A 17758-nucleotide genomic window follows, 5' to 3' on the forward strand; every position below is an offset into this window, starting at 1 on the left:
TCACGTTCATAGTGTTTTTACACAAGTTGTGAATTTTAGAAAACATATCCTGTAGATAATTTTTGACTTAACTTTCCGATTAATCTTCATTCCAGAAAAAAAAAAACTAAGTGTGTTTCGCATTCCAAAATAATTCTTGATTTTTATGACATATTTCACGTGACTGTAAAATGAATATTAATGCTTACTGTGCACAGATTTGACAAGTCAGATGTTTGGTGTATGTTATTATCGATTGAAGTACGTTTTGATAACGCTATTTTATACACTTGGTAGATTGTTACTGTAAAGTTAGTTAGCAGCTCATGGAGATTGGCTTGTTGAATTCAAATAAAGTAATAAAAATTCAAATTTGTCAATTCTCTTGTAGCTTGGTGTTCGCCATAATAAATATATGTTTTTGTGTTTTGTCTTTGTATACATGTCTACGTTGCCATGGTAACATTTTTTTTCTTCAATTCCAAAGGCTTTACAATTTTCTTGCTAGAAAAGATATGTGAGAGTCTCATATGTTGTTTCTCAGACCTGTGTCAGAAAGAGCTGTGAAAGACTTTTTAATTCAAAAAAGCTGTATTTGGAGATTGGAGTCTACATACGTACAGACCCGCCAGAAAGTATTTACGCACCTAGCTTCAACAGTGAAAAAGTTTCGAAAGTAATAAATAGCACACACTGTACAAGGTTTTCAGGAAAAATTAAACTATATTTCGTAAATAGGTGACAAATGAAAGACAAAAATCGTAAAATCTTTGATCTTTGAACAACGCAAGGCAAGAAAATGACGGCATGAAAAGAGCTGTATCTGACAGTCTGAAAATCGTTCGATTCTCTATGGGAACAACAACGCTAAAGAACATGAATATTAATGAGGTCAATCGAACGTTCGTACCAACTGTCAATAATGGGTATGTCCACCCCTTCGCTGGATGACCTCTCGTAGCCGGTTTGGCATAGTATCGACAAGTTTCCGGCAAATATCTTGCTGAAAGTGTTCCCACGAAGTGACAATACGGTTATACAGGTCGTCAACGCTGTGTATCGGACGAGAATGCACTTCCAAATCGATCAATTCCCATAGATTTTCGATCGGACTCAAATCCGGAGACTGGGCCGGCCAATCCAAGTTGTAAAATCGCCAAAAGGATAGCCGTAATCCTGGGGGTTTTGTAGAAATGCTTTCACATCCAAAGCAGTATGTACGGGAGCATTATCCTGTTGAAATATGAAATCAGGCCCAACAAGTCTGAGTGCCGACGGTAGCATTTCGTTTTGGAGTATGTCTAAATACTTCCAGCGATTCATGGTGTTCTCGACACGAACAACCGAGCCAACACCAGCAGCCGAGAAACACCCCCAGACCATGACGCTACCACCACCAAACTTGACAGTTGGATTGATGCAGTGTATTTCGTACTCCTCGCCAGGTCGCCGTCGAACGTAAACTCTCCCGCGACTTCGGAATACCGTAAATTTCGACTCGTCGGTCCATATAACACGGGACCACTGAGCCGGTGTCCAGTTCACATGACGTCTGGCGAATTGTAATCGTGCTGCGATGTGCCGGGGTTGCAATTTCGGCTTTTTCTTTGCAACACATCCACGAAGGCTAGCTCCTCTGTAAAGCCGTGATTTCACTGTACTCAAACTCAAGAGTTTCCCGGTGTCCTCATGAAATTTCGCACGGAGTTCGCGGGCCGTCTCGAACCTGTCAGCCAGACTCGACCTCACCAACATTCTGTCTTCCCGTTCAGTCGTGAGCCTCGGGCGTCCAGACCGTTGTACGTTGGCCATGGTACCATGTTGCGACAGTTTTTTGATGTTGTATCTTACACTGCCTTCAGATATGCCCAGCTGCCTTGCGATTTCCCGGTTTTTGACACCCTGAGTATGAAGTGCCTCTATCTGTCCTTTCATATATTCCGGAAGTTCGCGAACTTTTGGCATGTTTCAGTCACGCAATGTTTACAAACAGAAATTATACAGTAACCTCCGACGACCTCTATCAGAATATTCATAAGCAAGTCTGGCAGATTTTCCCGCCCCAAAATTTAATCAGAATTATATTTAAAAAACCCTGATTGGTCGATATTTGAATATGAATGGAAGAAATTTAACCGCATGGACTTTGGCGCCAAAGTTAATTATATGCAAATGATATGCAAATGAGTGCGTCGCCGTTGAAATTTCCATAGGAAATTTCGCTATCTTGAAAACACTCGCCGTACGTCTGTATTCAACGTACAACAACAGGTCTGCATTGATTAAAATGGGTTAAACCTTCTGCAGATCAATTATTTTTGGAAATAAGTCTCATTGGTGCGATTTTTTGAGTTATATTTTTTGCCAAATGTTTATTTTTGAGGTGCGTAAATACTTTCTGGCGGGTCTGTATTTTGCAATTTAAGCATATCTAAGTCACATAAGTCATGTTAAATTATAAGGCCATTTTCATAAGTCATACATTTTCATGACAGAAGTAACAATGTTCGTGAATGGTCGACGATCAAAGTCTTTAATGATTATCAAGTAATTGAATTGCTCGCTAAGAAGGTTGGATTAACATCCCTCATAAATGCAGTTTTTGAAAACGATAGGCCTCTGACTTGAGAGACGGGTGCATTTCTTTAAGTCACGGTCCCTCCATCTCAAAAAGGGGGACTGTCATTCAGACAGTTTAGTACTCTCTGCCAATAGGTAAGAGGTTCAGGGGCTGTCGATGAATGGAAATCCACAAAAATGTTTCCAAAGTAACTTAAACCAAAGTCGTGACTCATCAAAATTCAAACTAATCCCCACAATCTTCATTATATAAGTACAGTGTAATTCCTAGACGCGTCGTGTCACAGCGGTCGTCGATGCGAAGCGTGTGTAGCATTAGTCTGGTTCGCTGACCGTCCATTTACCGGGGAAAATGGGTCAGGGAACCAGACTAGTGTAGCATGATTGAGTGCGCCCTCATCGGTGAAGCAAATACATAAAACATCATTATTGTCAGTAAACTCGATAGATGCATACCGATTCGTGTCATCACTGTATATCACATTATTACAAATGTACCACAGATTACCAATCTGTTGGCAGCAAAGTAAAGTTGGCATTTTCACAGACAGAGTTAATACAGTCCGTCTATTTTTTTTGCATTTACTGAAAAACTGTGAAACATTTCGAAGAATTTTAGCTGTTGATTGAGCTAATTATCACTGCTTTTAAATATTCTACTGATTGCTTGCGTTCAGCAAAATATTTTACGTGTTTTGGCAAAAGCAAAGCATTTTAAAAACAGGTCACGTGCTATTAAATAACGTTTGCACAGAAAATCATGGTTAAGAAATTATTTCACGCTAAATTATGCAAATTGGTTATCCCGTACTACTTTCTATTGGTAAATATTGTTAGCGGCTAGCGGCTCCTGAACAACAATAAATATTGAATGAGATTGTATATGTGTGGAGGTAGAATCGGTAGAACTGTATATTTCGAACATTTGGAATCAGAATTTTATCATCGAAGTGAAACTAATATCTCGGCATGCAGTGGACGGAACAAAAAACTGTGACTACGATGGAAACGGTACCGGTGAAAGCTATAAGCCGTCGACATCTGTAAGATTTGCTGCGGTCTCGGCCGAAGACTTCAAAGCTCTCGTTAGTTTGCAAAAAAAATCTAAATCACCGTTATGAAAAAACGCTTCGCGAAATTGTTGTTTTCGACGACAGGGTGAACGGCAAATGAGTAATATTGAGTGGAGTTGATAACAAATTCAACCCGTGACCCAGCACATCGACAAGCGATTTTGCAATATACCAGTGTTGGCCATTGCAAAGATGAATGTCTTTGGTACGTGGTCTAGCTGCAACTTTTGTAAAAAGTCAAAACCAGCCCGTAAAAGGCAGGAACCCCGTCTGAAAACACCACAACTATGGACCCACAGCTATCTTTGGCAATGGCCAGCAACCCGAGTGACAGATCGGCGAAATGTATCATCGGGAAATGTATCTTTCGCGTAGCCATGCTCTGTGCTGGCATATATATTCGACTTAATGGCAAAATCATTCATAATGTCGAATTTCAAGGCATCCTCTCCATTCCAAAACGTGCCACGATAAAAGAGTTGTGGTAATGGCATGAAGCCATTGAATTGGCAAGCACATTTTATTGGCTACCAGAACATCATGCGGCGTTGCGTATTTATACAGTTTCTAGGACATTGAAGTGGGGCGACTTTGAGTGCTGCACTTAATCATGGCGCAGATCAGTTGGCAACAGATACATATAGTACTCAAAGAAGCTAAAGCTCTCTACCGCGCCCTTTCAGCCATTTAAAGCATACAAACACATCAATGTCATACCAGGTATAGAAACACTTAGGGACTGGTCAGTTTCTTCAGCCTGGGGGGGGAGTTGGATTATTTTTTGCCGACGTCAAAAACTGGTTGACCCCCCTATTCCAAATTTTGAAAACAGGGTGACCCCCTATTCCAAATTTCGAAAACAAGGTGACCCCCCCCCCCCGCGCGCGACATAGGTAAAACAAAGGTGGACATAAATTATACTTATATATATATATATATATATATATATATATATAATATATATATATATATATATATAATATATATATATATATATATATATATTATATTTTACATAGATTTATATTTTAAATAGTCATTCTATGTTTTAATGAAATTGTTGACATGTCAGTTGTAAGATAGGACTTTCAAAGTGTCAATCTTAAAGTTTGAATACAGTACATTTTGAATGAGCTGTATTTTGAATGAGCTGTGAATGTATTTCACACTTTCTATGCTTAACCAGATGTCTTGAACTGTTGTACAGAAATGGATGTCAATCATTAATATCAAAGAGGAAAAAGCAGTGAATCAAAAACTGTTATGGGTGTTAAGACTTGCCAACCATCCAATTAAATCTCCTGAGGAGCCATAGAGAGCTTTTTTAGCCAAATCTGATGTGTACAGTGTCTGAGAGGACCTTTTCTTGTAACATTGTAACCATAAAAGCACAGGTAATAATGACAAAAACTGCATTTTTTAACTGTTATTTTGTTCATAAAAAAACATCTTTCTACAGAAAACCAGTGACACAAAGGAAAATAATTGCATCAATGAGAAGGAAAGATATCTTGTCATTTTTCTATTTCTTAAACAAGTCACTGTATCAACTATATATTGTCAAATATTTGTGCATGTTGCTTTCTCATACTGAATTCTCATAGAGAGAACAGAAAAGTATCAGGAATTTGTCATCCTTTTCATATGAAATGCAGATTTCATAATGGTACACTTTCACTTAGCAAACATCAAGATATCTCTGAAATATTAAAGTATGGCGCCCGAAGGGCGCGCCGAAAAATATGAAACATCCTGATATCTCTGATATATATGCCTTGTATATTAAAGTCATGCACCTGAAGGGCATGCTGAAAAATGTCTGATATATAAAAGTAATGAGCTTGAAGAGCACGCTGAAAAATATTGAACATACAGATATTTCTGATGTTGTATGCTTGATATGTTAAAGTTGGGCGTGCTGAAAAATATGACTGATTATTAAAGTTACGCGCACCAAGGGCGCGCGCCGAAAAATACAACTGAATGATGAAATTTGTGGCTGACACTAGCATTTTAGGCAATGATGAGCCTGTGTCAAAATTCAAAAACACACTGACCCCCCCCCCCCTAATTGGGCATTTCAAAACATGGTGACCCCCCTATCACCGAAGTCAAAAACAGGGTGACCCACCCCCCTATGAATCCACCGCCCCCCAGGCTGAAGAAGAAACTGACCAGTCCCTTAAATAGATTCAAAATTTGGTCCACACATTATTAATGGGGTAGAGTAACCGTGGTGTAGGTCAAATGCCAAGTTCAAGATTTTGTTCCTATGTTTACATAGTGTCTCCGTATATTGTGTAAATTTATTCAGTCGCAAATTTAAACAAGCTGATCTGCTGTAGGTATACCCCATCCCTATTTGTTCATTATGTTATAAAAATGTGGTAATAAAATACATATTAACTGAATGCTACTGTTGCGTACCGAAACTGGTGTTTCTATAAGCTGTTTGGATAATTATCTATCCAGAGCCACACTAGAAAGCATTTAAACCAAGTGGCGTTAAGGGACAAACTGGTAAAGTTTTTGTCCCATTGCGCCATGGATATGCTGACTTTATACTGATGTTTGATGTTTGAACTACATGCTGTAAAATTTTCACGGATCTATAAGGCCATATAGTAGAATTTTGTCAGGATGTCATTGGACATTCTGGCGTTGGACACATTTACAGTCTACCATATTCTTAACAAGATGAAGCACACACGGTATCCAGTTCAGATATATATTTTGGTTAGAGACCTAGTGTTTACGCAAGTTTTACTCTTCTCAGGTGAGGACCCGGGGATTGTTGGAAACGCAGTTGATATTGCGCTTTCCATATCATTCCAGTTTATTATTTAATCACACATTTTCTAGGATGCTCAGAGGGGCCTCATCAAGCGTGTTTGCTATATAAGGGTGCGCAGACAAATTTCTATGCTCTGTTTACATGATATAACAATACATTTGTTTGGCAGGGCATATCGGTCACGACATGAGTAAAGGTCACTTTTTTCTAAAAGACACCCGAGGGGACAAATTTAAATCCGTGGTCATCGCACGTCTCTTATCAATTTTATTTGCAAGCATTAAGTTTTGGCGATGGTGAAACACTTTACAGTTATAAAGCTGAGACACTGACCTTCGCATGTACCGATATTAAAGCTCTAATGTACCATATCGATAGGCGATTGGAGGAGACACCCAATCACTACAAAACAATTGTCAAATGTCTTGTCTATTTACAACCTTGCACAGACTCTCATCCATGTCATATATTTCGATATCGCTGTCATATATGACTATGAGAACACTGAAAATTCTATGGCTTTACTGTAACAGTTTGAACATGACACTTGCCCACTGACCATAGCCGTCTCATTTGAAGTATGTATGAACAGTGCTTTTGATGAATAAACCACATATTTGACCTACTAGACTCAACGTTATTCTTAAAAATAGGAGTGACGAAAGGGACATTGTATAGGAATGCGAGTGATGTGAGGGAGGATTGGCACATACAAGGTCATGTAGAGGTCATGTGAACATGTCGCCTTATTTGACAGTTTTTTCGCGTGGTGGTGGTGGTGATGTGAATAGCTTTCGATAGTAGATGAAACCATACCATCGCACAAGGTCAAAGATTCAAGAATATTATTTATCTTTCAATTATTTTTCTCGTCTTTCTTTTAATGATATTCTCTATGCCCTATTAAAGGCAACGCTTTTCTTCATAACGTGTTTCTCTACGATATATGCAAAACTTAAAAGCAAACACAAGTACTGTGTTTTTGTCCATAACACTGCTATTCTCCTTTTTAACAAAAGCTTTTATATGTGAGTAGAGAAGAATACAAAGGCGAAGCACTAAGACATTGTGAAAAAGCTATATATACTCGGTGATCTTTGAAGTGTGACCGCTTTGTACCCGAAGTACACATTGTCAACAGGTTCTAACGCTTTCGGTTTCGTCATACTGAAAGGGCCTATTTTCTTGCCTGGTATTAGCTCTCCGATATATAAAACCCTGTATTTTAGTAAATTTAAGTATTATAACTTGTCTTTAAGAAGAAGGGCGACTGCCAGGATGACATTACAATGACAACAAGACTATGTTAGGTGTGAAACATTTTTTGTTCTCGAGTGTAGTTTTTTGTTTCGCCCTACGTACACAGCCTAGACAGACCTGAGAAACATCCTTAGATCAAATGACCCTGTCGGCGTTTAACATTTACGCATGAGCTCGTTCGGCACATTCATATTTTAATATTTGAGTTTTCTCATATACATATCGATGACTCCGGTTATGCCTTGAGAAGTGGTACTCCATGCACATAACACGAACTAAGCAATGTGCGTTTTATGGAAAACTGACTGTTTGATAAATTTTTCATCTGTGTTTTGAATTTTTGGTAATTGTTTGTGACATTCTTTATGTCGGCTCTTGAGTATTCAATTTTCTTACACAAATAGACAGGTTGTTCATCAAAAGGCGGTGTGGGTTATGACACGCCCTCGCGCGCAGTCGGTTAATTGACCAATCATAGCGATCATGGCAGAAAACAAACTCAGGAATTGGCAACGAGAAAGGTAAGAGAAATGTTAGGTTTTTCTTAAGAGTCAATGCTTTATATTCAACACGGTAGGTGATATAGCAAGTTTAGACACATTATTCATCCCTTTTGAAGACTGCTTTAAGGCTATACACGGAGTCGATGTTGCACAAGCGACTGAAAACGATGTTGAAAAAACTTGTCGATCTAGAAAGTTAATTAGCTATGTTAAGACACCGCTAGCACTAAGTGTAGGCGAAACATTTTCGAAAAATAGTGCAGTGTTTTTCATGTCTATAACAACTTGAAAATTTATTAAGCACACCTTAGCGCCTCATTCGATGACATTTAAAATTGACGTTTAAATTAGAAGTGTCTGTGAGCTTATTTGTGTACGTGTATCATGGACATACCACAGTGGTCCGCCTATGCTACACTATGGTTCGTAACTGTGGTGTTTTCGGACGGGATTTCTGCCTTTTGCGAGCTTGTTATGACTTTTACGTTTTTAACCCTGTGGTCGAGGGATTAAAAACGTAAAAGTCAAATCCAGCTCGTAAAAGGCGGAAATCCCGTCCGAAAACACAACAGCTTTCGAACCACAGCTACGTCCATGCATGTATATAGTCTCGTAGACACGGCCGCATGCATGTGATTCGGATGCTCTGCACGGAGGAGAGCATCGTCGCGTGTGGGAACTATGTTCATAGACTCTCTACTTGCGTCATGTGGTTGCTTTTGTCTCTATAGCAGTGTGGATTTGTTAGGTTCTTTCACTGAGCTTGCACAGGAGTGTAATTTATCATTAAATGAATGCGTACCTTCGCGACGTGGAATTTGTCTGGAAATTAACTTAAAGCATTGCTGCTTATGGTAAGTAAGTAACAAGAAAATTCTGAGTCCTCTCTTCTAATATTTATGTATTTCTCTATATATTTAGTAGATTAGGTGTGATTTTCCAATAATTTAAGGGCTTAAAACTTATGTATGAATGTATAGCAACATTCATTACAATAATAAAACTCAACACCGAGACAAAACGAACATGATCGTCAGTCATCAAGGGGTAGACCTCTCTTAAACAAAGATTTTGGAAGTATAATGCAGTAGCATTTCATCATACAGTGGTCGGTAATACTAGGTCAAGTAGACAGTATAGTGTATGTTTTTTAAAGCTAGCTGTTTTTATTTAGTGACTTTGGGATCGATTTATCGATGAATTTATTGCTTTTGTATAATTATCATTGTGTTTTTCCAGGTCCTACAGATGCAGTTTATTCTAAAGAACGACCTTGGATCTCTCAGCAGGATGCTGCCCTTGTCGAATATTTGGCATTGTACTACAGTATTGAATACGGTCCAAGGTACCTATTAATGGACATATGATGTGGGTAGTTAAAATACACGTGTATTTCTGTCCTTTTGTATATATTATCGGAAAATATAACGTTTTCTTGAAAATGGCGTCAGTGACAACTATACTACAGATAAATTCGCACTACTTCGTTGCCAGTATTATAGAATAATACACGGGAATTCACATGAATTCACATGAATACAGGCCTGCTGAATATAAGCAATGTTATCTTGACTGTATTCATCTGTATATGCACTTTTCAACTAAAATACAGGAAATAATCCATGCAAATACAGTATTATTGGGTTTTCATGCAATGTTTCATAATAAGTTGCTTCTTATCCTTCTTACCTTAACTATTTGTTTCTACCAATGGTAACGCCGCAATCTGGTCGTACAATCCATAGTTGCCCGTGGCATGCCATCACCTTAGTAATAATAACAATCGAAAACAGAAAATGACAGCATTTGATTGAGTAAATGCAGAAAGGCGCAATTAGGAATGACCTGAGGTTGAAGACCGTTGTCTTTTTTTCTGTCTCGCCTATTTAACTCTTTATATCTTGTTTACTTTAGTGCATTTTTCACGAACCTGCATTGCCTAATCGGTTCTGTCTTGATTTTTTTCTTCTTTCATCTTGTCTGAGAATACCTTGATTTTTATTTTTACCTGTTTTCGAATGTTATTTTGCCAGAGTCTTTTTTACGAAGGCTTTACCGTCGAGACAGTCGAAACAGTTGTTAGATTATTGGAAATAGAGACTTCACCACATTAACGAGGCTTGAGGAATTGTTCATTCACATCAAAAGAAAAATTGTAATGCAGCACTGACAAATCTATTCTGTTGGAACCCTCCCCCCCCCCCACACACACACACTTCCCTTTGTGATCTAAATTTCGAGAGAGAGGCGGGACAAACACCTTAATGTGTGTTGTGTTGTTGAAATACAGTAAGTTGCCAAATTGGTAAAAGTCTCCCAGGCATTGGCACAAAATGACCGACTCAGAGACCGGAGACGTCTCTTTTATAAATATACCCGATGACATGTCCTACCTATCATTGTTTCCGGTCAGTACTGCTCTTGACTATTGTGCTATCCCAACAACTGTATTATCAAACGACCCCTCGTACCATCACATGTCATCCCTGCGCATCAGTGTCAGAGGTCAATGTTGTCAACTAGTAATCCTGTTCACTAATTTCTGCCGTTCTTCTGCTGTCAATTATGCCTTTTGACTTAAACTAATTTACAGATTTGTCAGCACTACGGTATTTCTTGAAGTTCTACGACGTACAAAAGCATGCTGCATCTACTTACTATTGTCTGTGAAATGTACATATCCGGATTCGGCAACAGACAGTCTTCCTCTTGTTTCTCCTCTATGGTGAAGAAAGGGTTGCGGGGTTGAAGCACACCGGTCTCTAGTTTTTAGCGTTGTTTTCGCCCTTCAACGAAACTTCGGGCTAGGGTGGACTGATTCTTAGTTCACCGACCTTAGACTCGGCATACGGTATTCCCTGGAACACATTACAATTTGTAGTTTGCTGTTAAAGCATCAACAACCTTATGTGAGAACCCAACTGACAAACCGAGCTGAATTCCAGATCTGATTTCTACCCACGCATCGACGGCCGCACAGTAAAATCTCACCGTCTGGAATACCGCTAAACGAGTAGAAAGCATGTTAGATTCAGGTTGTCAATAAGTCGTGTCCTCGACCCGATGAATGTTAATCAATAACTAGTGACATTTGACCCATGTTAAACAAAAGGAGACCAAACCGCCAGGTCACGTCATACACTGTAGAATATCATCGATGAGGCTCAATTGTATGAAAAACTGTTAACGTTGGTTAAGGACAATTGTGTTGGAATATCGTTTGTGACGCCTACTGTACTACACAACATAGAATCCACACCATAATATATGACCAATGCAAAACCAAACTGCATTTTATTTGTCTGACAACGTTTGAGTGTGCGCGACAATTCATAAGCTCTGAATAGTTCATTCAGTTTTTCAAGGCCGCTTTGTTGCTCAGGTAGCATTTAAAGTGGCGGGCTGTTTGGCATGCGGTCATTCCGTGTTATTTCTCCTCTCAATTACGTGACATGAAATGGTAATTACTGATCAAAGAGCGTTCATTTACTATGGAAGTAATAATTGGTTGAAGTTTTGAGTTAGTTGAAATAATGTGAAAACCGAAAGTTTAAATGTATTCACGACTATAATACGTACAATTGGACCTATTGCGTCTAATTACGCAGACTTCACTCCAAACACGATTTGAACTAATTTGGGATTATTGGATCTTTATTGGATTGGATAATTATTTTTCTAATTTCTCAAACTGTTAGGTGCCCTATAGCTGAATGCTGCGATATTACAACTTAGTCATAAAAGACAAGTGACACTTAAAAAGAAAAACAGGTGAGCTTACATTTGTACATTAAATCGACATTACTTCACCATCACATTATCCCCAATTAGTTCCAATCGTGTTTCCAATGGATTCTCCATCATCCAATGATGATGTAATTCTTCTTCCTTGTGTTGAGTAAAGTAAAATGGCGTTTTGTGGATGAAGTAATAAAGATAGGAGTTGCTCTTGGCCGAATGATTTGTTTTCTTCACGGACTTGAACTTCCGTCAAGCATACAATATTTGCTACCAATTATAAATGACGTACTGAGAATGAAAAATTGCAATGAAACACATAAACTCTAGGTTATCATTGTATATTCTCAAAGAGTTTCCACTGAATGAAATTGTTTAATGTCATCTTGAAATATCTCCGGTCAACAACGTTTGAGTAAGACAACGATGAGCGTCATCTTGATAACTTTCTGATATGAAAATACTTTAACCTATGTGTATGAATGAAATGATTTGTTATTACATCATTACATAATTGGATAATTGAAATGATTTATTGTGATTGACTCTATCCTACTAAGCTCCATTAACACATGGTTGAATAAATAATACACACAAATCTCCGATTACACGAAGTTCAAAACACAAAGGGGTGTAGCTCGTGTGTACACTATGTATGAGATTATATGTGAACATATAAATTTGTCTGACGGAAAAACAGAAGTTTAATCCGAGTCGAGTTAATGTACAGCTAGAAACTCAACTCTTTACAACATGGCCTACTTACATGCATACGTGAGTATACACATACGCGTCAATTACCCAACCTGGAATTCCCTGAATTGACGTCAGAGAAACTCGTAAACTTTCCCCTACTATCAATTCTATGAAGCAAAATATATGACTTCAAGGAACTACGACAATCGATGCTGGTTAGATAAAAATTCTGGCTTGTTGTTTCATAGAGCGCAGTTCACAAATAAAGAGACCTGTAACTTTTTTTCGGATTTTGGACAACTTAAACCCAATTAAGTTTCATGGGGTTGCTGTCAGGGGCCCAGGTGGGTGTCTAGTAGCACATTGCCAAATGTGCGGTTGGATCCTGTGAGGGACCAAATACCGACTTCAAGGCCACTATGACACCTCGACTCCCACGCAGTGGCAGTACATGCATCCCCTGGTAACATGCTGCCTTCCCCTGAGGCAATTCAAATCTGAGTGGCCTCAGGGGAAAGGTGGTGACGACGCATGGATGTGCCATCACCCCTTGATTTTTGGCCAAAGTACTGTCTCCGTGTCGTTTCTTTGTGCTAAATCTCAATATAGTCTGCTTGGTCTAGTGGTTCGTCGAGGATAAGTAATGTGTAGCCAAAACATTAATGAAAGCGTCATTTTTGCCACACCATAAAATCGTTAACGAGCCTTATAATCCGACGATAGGACACCTCAGATGATTTGAGGTGATGAAATACACTTGAATGTGTCTAAAAATATTTTCTTTTGTACAATATGCTTGTTTTAGTTCAAAGAAGCTATTTGCAATTCTCCGGTTGCTCCTTTTGGCTCTAAGTTTCGTTGCACATAGTTGCTCTAGTTTGGTGTTCCAAAGAAACAATGGGGTGTTTATTTTTACTTTACCCGGGATCATTTATCACGATTGTTCATGCTCAAAACGCCATACAATCCGCCTTTCACATTGCCGTTCAGCTAGCTATGAAGTACTGGTTCTTTAACCTTATAGCCTTATAGTGTCTGTGTCAGTACGTCAAGAGAGAGACAGACAAGGCAGCGAATGATTATTTTTGTAGGGTACATGTTTACGACCTCATTTCTGCCTACTACACTGGCAATGGTTTTAGGAACACGTCGTTAAAAGGCAGTGGCATTGTTAAAATTATTTGACAAATAAAGACGCATTCATATGCTTGTGGACATAACAATATGAGGTTTTAATAACCATCAACATTTGCCATACCGTGATACCATAAACTGTGTTGAAGTCGATGCGGGTCTTATTATCCATTATACTTATAACTTCATGGTCCTGACATTCTAATTGGTGAAATGTGTAAATATTCATCTTCTAAACTCTCTCTTAGCGAAATGTATGGTACAAATGCATAGTAAACGCTCGGTTTCCTGTTGTCAGATCGGGTAGACATTTTGCGTCTCGCATATAAAGCTCGTAGCGATTGTAGATTCTACATTTACCCGACATCATAGAGAATGTTATATTACAAAATCACTTCATGCGCATTTGTCATGCACATACACCTTTGGCAGTGGTATGATCTATTGACACTGGCAGTATTAGTAATGTGTGGCAAACAGCCATAATCATGAGAAAAAATGCCGAGAGGTTTTGACCGGTTGACCTCGCTGTTAATTTTATGCAGAAAATTACAATAACAATGCTTGGTCGAATGACGCAGTGCCTTGAGGGAGGGATCACCAGTGGTATATGGGGAGGAGTACCTTCCCGATGGTGATAAGTTGTGCAGATTACCGTCGCCTAGGTGACTGGCGTATCCGCGTGCCAAAAGACACCTATGGTGATTTCCTGTTGACCAGTCGGATGGCAGAGTTGCAAATACCTGGACTTAACCATTTGTTTTTTGTGGGTGTCGGTGGTACTTTGACAATTTAAGTAAAGATGCATATATTGAGTTTATTGTCTTGTTTATGAGCGGCCAGTATTTCCGACAGCATAAATTATGTGCATTTGCCCTTGAAGGAATAAATAATTTTCGAATAAAACATCGCGAATGTAACTACATTCCTTAAGCTCGACGTACACTTAAGTGCCCCAAAGAACCATGAAATCGCCCGACTTTCGATTGAAGAGATGGGTTTTGCCAACCGCGTATACAGAAAAAGTGGCAGATGACTTTATTTTTAGAATCATAGACAGTATAGCGAGATGTAAAAAATGTGAAACAGGCTCCCCACCTAACTATCCTAAATGTTTTTGTGTCGAGTTTGTGTTTGATTCGTTTCGAAAATGTGTTCCTACATTCTTATCCGATTGTTTGTGTTAATGAAATGTTTGTTTCGCTTTGGATATTTGTAGAGAAGTCTGGATTAGTGTGTACGGTAATGTTTTGTTTGTGTGGGGAAAGCTTATGGCCAGACGCAGCCGACCTATGTTGTTACAAAAGTTGATAGAGTCGCCCTTTGACGCTTGCGTTTCGAAACCCGAGTGTGGTTTCTCATGAGTCGCAATGTAGTTTGTGTTTGTGAAAATTTGTTTTAATGCATTTTAGTGGTCTTGCTTTCCGATTAGCGAGGCAAGTATATTAATTTTGGTCACGTTGTGAGTCCGTTTGGTGGTTCGGTTTGTTTGTTCTATATTTCTTTACTTCGGTAAATTTTGTTTTGACTGGTGTGTCTTTTAGATTTTTGCGGAGGTTTGTTAATTTTTAGGCAATAAGTACCACTGCGGGGTACGGATTTTATGTTTATTGGATCAAGATACTTACAAGTATCCTGGTTGATGTGCTTGTTCTCGTACATTTTAATTAATAGTTCGTTTACTTTGTTTACTGTTTGTTCTGACTTGTTGTGTATAATACTGAGTGTTACGTAATTGCCTTTCGCATTCGAGTACGTAATCGTTTGTGTTGACAATAACGAAAAACCGACCCTTGTCGAAGGGTTATTTTCCCAAAATTTGTCCAATGTTTGCAAGCAGGTTTATCGCGATTCTTTTGGCACGCGACATGTTTTATTTCCTTGTTTGAAAGGGTATCTCTAGAAGTGCGAGTTTAAAAGCTTCAGATAGCTTTCAAGTTTTTGTTTTTTTGTTGTTCGTAGAGTCCTATTTGACTTTTCTTTGAATTGGTGTTGTTGCGATTGTTTGTGTCTCACGATGTAGCGTAGTCACATTATACGACTTTATTTGTTGAAATCCTGAGGTGGTTTTATTCTGTTTGGTTTTGTTGGTGTCCGAATGAATTTTAGGCTTTTGCCTAGTACTATTTTTCGGAGTTTCATAGTTTGAGCGATGATAGGTTGTTGTTGAATTTCATGTTGTTGTCGGCTTTTCTTTGAAATAGCTGATTTATTTCCACGGCCATGTTTTCTGTTACGTTACTGTGATTGTTTATTTTGTATTTAATGTTGTGTTTCAATTGTTTGATATGTGTACGATTTTTGTTATTTCTTTTAACTGTTTGTGTGTTCTATGTCATTTTATCGTATTTTTTTGTAGTTCCCTTTTTGGAGTATTTGGTGGCCCTGAAAAGGGCCGCTTGGTATGGGTTTTGTTAGCGCTTGGCGCGTTTGTTTTGGCGATGAGCCTAGCTTTTTTATGCTTCTTTTCGCCGATTCGATGTGCTTGGTGAGTAGGTGTTTGCCGCCTTCTTGTCACTTTGTGTGCGTACATGGACAGTCTGCTAGCCCTTGAATGTGGTCTCGATTTTGATCAAACTTACAATTTAGGAGTATATATCAAAACTGATAAATGATTTATGTGATTACTGTAGCTATAGATAGGCTACATTCAGGACGGGCAGCGACGGGCAGTAATTAGTAGGCAAAACAGGTGGTTTTCACCGTGGGCAGAACTCGGTGCAATGATACTGAACATTAATAGTAAGCCTGTCACCTTGAAGGTAATGCTGTAGGTGAAACACCGTGGGTGGAGGGACGGTGGGTGAAACAAGGACTTCAAACACACGATGGTACAAACTAGTCTCTACTACCTCCATGGTACAAACAACACCACAAGTGAAACGTACACATAGAAATACACGCGTTCCTACGTTGTGCCCACCCGGGCCACGCGATTAAAATATGACTGATACTGCTGGATAGTGTTAATTGGGTCGGTAAACAGTCAATTAATAGTTTAATTGACTACCTGGGTGATTGGCAGGTCGTGTCCAACGACGCATATGCAAAGCAGGCCAAAAGACAAAAGCCCCCAAAGTTATTGACAGCTGGCCAGGGGTCACCATGAATACGTAATGAAGCTTCACTACGCAGAAACTGCGTAGTCAAGCCCTTCTTAAACGGTCAAAACCTCTCGGCATTTTCCGGCATGTGTAGAAGTTTTGTAATTTTAAAGGGTGCGATTTGTTTATCTTGAGCACAAATTTTACACTGACCGGACTCTTTTTGAAGTGATTTTTAGGAAACGTACTTTAAAGAGCAGAAAGGAATATAAGAATAAAAATAGTACAAACTAATAACATGTGATTTTAGGCTTTGTCGAGAAGATAACAATGACAACAATGGTGAACGTTAAACACAATCATCCTGTCATGACGTACCTCACACGAGAAGCTACGGGGCTTCCCCCGCGTTCCGGTTTTAGCATCCCTGTTTATAGCAAGTCTTCACTGTTTCGCAACTACTTAGTCATTCTTCAAGCAGTCCCTTTGGCATTTCGATCTGTGTGGCGATACTCTTCTTCGACTTATCGACATTTTGGAAGCCGATGAGATATTTCCCTTCTCCAGTTTGATAAAAGATTTTAAGACTCACAAGGTATTGCTGAGGTATGTGAACATGTCTCTTACTATTGCTGATAATTGCTTGATATGGCGGTTGTGTTATGAATAGGCTTCGGTGGTAGATAAAAACATATCAGCGCATACGGTCCGATATATACGAACTCAAAAGCAAACAGTTGTAAAGTATGTTTGTCTACGGCGTTGTTAATCTCCCTTTTAACAAAACCTTGCTTAAAAGACTTTTGGGAATCTGACAGGGCCAAGTTTTGCAGTTCTTTTTGTAATATATGCTAATATATTCATGTAGTGACGTATTATTGTAGTGCGCATGTGCAGAATAAAGTAAGACTCTCCTCATGCTTGAGACTAGTGAACAACGGCCTCCGTGTCTCTCTA

Source organism: Ptychodera flava, unplaced genomic scaffold (genome assembly GCF_041260155.1).
Source record: "Ptychodera flava strain L36383 unplaced genomic scaffold, AS_Pfla_20210202 Scaffold_74__1_contigs__length_588402_pilon, whole genome shotgun sequence".
Classification (NCBI taxonomy): Eukaryota; Metazoa; Hemichordata; class Enteropneusta; family Ptychoderidae; genus Ptychodera; species Ptychodera flava.